Source organism: Octopus bimaculoides, chromosome 2 (assembly GCF_001194135.2).
Source record: "Octopus bimaculoides isolate UCB-OBI-ISO-001 chromosome 2, ASM119413v2, whole genome shotgun sequence".
Lineage (NCBI taxonomy): Eukaryota > Metazoa > Mollusca > Cephalopoda > Octopoda > Octopodidae > Octopus > Octopus bimaculoides.
Window position 1 is genome coordinate 77,929,877 of NC_068982.1, and position 3,416 is coordinate 77,933,292.

Below are 3,416 nucleotides of genomic sequence, written 5' to 3' on the forward strand. Positions count from 1 at the left end.
TATATATATATCTGTGTGTGTGTGTGTGTGTGTGTGTGTGCATCGTTGGCGATTTTCTTTCTTCGTCTTCCCTTCTTTGGACTTTTTCTATATTTCGGATGAAGAGCTCCGCTCGAAACGTGAAATCCTGAGTAACAGGATTTCACCCACTGCTTACCAACAGGTGTTGGTGTGTTTACGTCACGCTACCTAGCGGTTCGTTAAAAGAGATCAGTCTTTAAAAAAAGTACTGAGGTCTATTCATTCGACTAAAAATTCTTCAAAGCGGTGCCCCAGCATGGTCGCAGTCTAATGACTGAAGCAAGTAAAAGATAAAAGATAATCATAATCTATTCCATTGAAAATTCTAGTGGACCAACCAATCAACCAACCAACATTTATATCGGTTATTTTTATATAGAGCTAAGTACACACGGACGCACTCATTCAAACCAGTTGCTATTCATATAAATTTAATTAATAGTCTGCTATTCAGAAACTTGATTAAACTCAGTTTCACAGCTATTTATTATGATATTTTTTCATTGGAATGTAAAAGGGCGGCAATTTTAGCTATTATGATAACTAAAACGACTCCTGTGATATAATTAACATACATAACTGCCTAACTGCTGAGTTGTTTTTCCACTAAATTTACTACAGACAAACCAATTTATTTTATTTGTCAACAACAACGACATGGTATTTGTGTCTCTGGTATTTTCTCGTATTTTCTCTTGGGCAAAACAATGCCTTTCAAATTGTTTCATCTTCGTTCATTGACAGAGGCTATATTTGTTCTCCGACGGTTAATGTTTAAAGTTTGTGGGTATTTATTTCTCGCAAGATTCCAACACTTTTATCCACTAAGTCGCAGTACTTTATATTTTATTTAATCCACTACTCGTAGCCAATATTTTTGAAAACAAATTTATATAGAATTAGTCACAATATATTATTGGTACTTTACTTTACCCGTATCGCATGATAAAATGATGTCGAATTCAGCTAAAGAATTTGAAATTGGAACACAGAAGGCTGGAACTAAATACTGGAACCTAGTTTGGTACAGTGTTTAACTTTACCAATTTAAACGGTCGACGTTACTGTAACACATTTTAACGACAAAACATAGCAACAACAACAATCGAGACCTTCATTATTGGATTACATCGGATTATGCTTTATTAGAAGGATTAGGGTAAGAAAAGAAAATCGAGTGATTCCAAGTCAGAACTAAAATGTAATCGGAGACTCGCTTACCAAGTTCTCGACATTAAAAGTGGTAACAATAATTTGTTATTCAGAGAAATGATTGTCCCTATGGGTAAGAATTATTTACATTGCTTGTCAAACTGTATTTATACTCTGAGATCAAATCATCACAAAGCTGTTTTTGCTTTTCATTGATCTGAAATCGATAACATCCAGGCAAATAATGGTGCCAAATTATTACACTATAACCATCCTCTCCACCTCTAATATTTTGGCTCAATGCCAATCTCAGAAATTAATAATTTATTACACAAAATTAAAGGCCGAATTTATTCAGAAAAAGAACAGGACGATGAAACGTTCATGCCTTTTGCACGAGCATTAGTGAAGTATGTGATTTGATTCCCAAAGCTTCGCAGTTGTATGTATTTTGGATTCTTTGTCCTGGCATATATGTTTGTATTATTTGGCAGGGGTCTGTTACCGGTGAATTATAGAAATCATGGTATTCTTCTGATCAATATTGGATCAAGTAAAGAGAATTGGCTTCAACGAAGGATCGATACTGACTGTCAGGAAGTGGCTTTGTAATTGTTCTCTGGTGAAAAATATCCGCAACAAGAAACAAACCTCTGGAAATAAACAACGAAAAATTATCCAGATTTCAGAAACAATTGAAAGTATAAGAAGAATAGGCAAGATAGAGTGAGAGACAGAAACAGAGAAAAACAGAGAGACGCACAGGTAGATAGGAGACAAAAAGAACGCCAGAGAGATACAGTGAGAGAGAGAGAGGGGGAGGCAGAGGGAAGGAGGACATAGAGTGAGAGGGAAAAGGAGAGACAGACAGAGAGAAAGAAGAGACAAAACTGGTATGAAAAAAAAAAAGAAAGAAGGCTGAAGAAAGAAAGAAAAAGAGGAAGTAGATAAAAAGTGCAAAGAAATTCAAAGACCCGGGAGGACAGCAGTATGGAAGGACAAAATAAATAAATAATAAAACATAATAGAGCACATAAAAATAGAGGTTATAAAAGAGAATACTGAAGAACGATATCAATAAAAAGAAGACTACTTATATTGTTATCAGTTAAGTTATTTTGAAATTACTTCAAATTTCAAAGCAGCCATATTAGATTCCTAGATCCGGTGTTTGTAGATTATTTCTGCCATGTTAAAATCAGTACAAGAATGACAGAATGAATGTCTACAGTCACTGGTATCTTCTTTAACGATTAATTGAGCTTCCAAAACAGATGGCACGCGCGCGCACACACATATCCACATACATATGTGTATATATGTATTTGCATATATATTATACATGCATATGCATGTATATATGCGCATGAGTGGGTGTGTGTTAAGTAGCTTGCTTACCAACCATATGGTTCCGGGTACAATCTCACTGCGTGGCACCTTGGGCAAGTATCTTCTACTATAGCCTCAGACTGAAAAAAAGCCTTGTGAGTGGATTTGGTAGACGGAAACTGAAAGAAGCCCATCATGTGTGTGTGTTTGTATTTTTTTAACCTTTAGTCGGCAGAACGTACGAAGTGACTCAAAGGCTATGAGTTTCATGCATGACAGTTGTCGAAAGTTCATCAAGTGCTATGCAAAGAAACTCTCAGCCTTTGAAACACATTGTAACAGACGTAAAATAAAAATATAAACTCGTATTACATAGTCACGTTTTGAGTTCTGTTTGTACCACCAAACCTATGTATGCATGTATGTATGTATGTATGTATGCACACACACACACGTACATGCATATGTATGCGTACGTTCATATATCTTCTATCTTTTAGATGTTTTATCATTTGATTGCGGCCTTGCTAAGGCGCCGCCTTGAAGAAATTTAATCAACTCCGGTAATTATTTTTTAAAGCTTGGTTCTTATTTTATCGGTTTCTTTTGCTGAACCGCTAATGTTACGAGGACATAAACACCCCAACAACGGTTCTCAAGCGGTGGTGGGGTCAAACACAGGCACCAAGACACACACATATACATCTATACGAGGGACTTCTTTCAGTTTCCGTCAACCAATTCCTCACAAAGCTTTGGTCGGTTCGAGGCTATAGTAGAAGACACTTGCCCAAGTTGTCACACAGTGGGACTGAACCCTGATCCATGTGGCTGAGACGCAAACTTCTTACCACACAGCCACACCTGCGCCTACATGTATATATATGTATATATATATATATATATATATATAT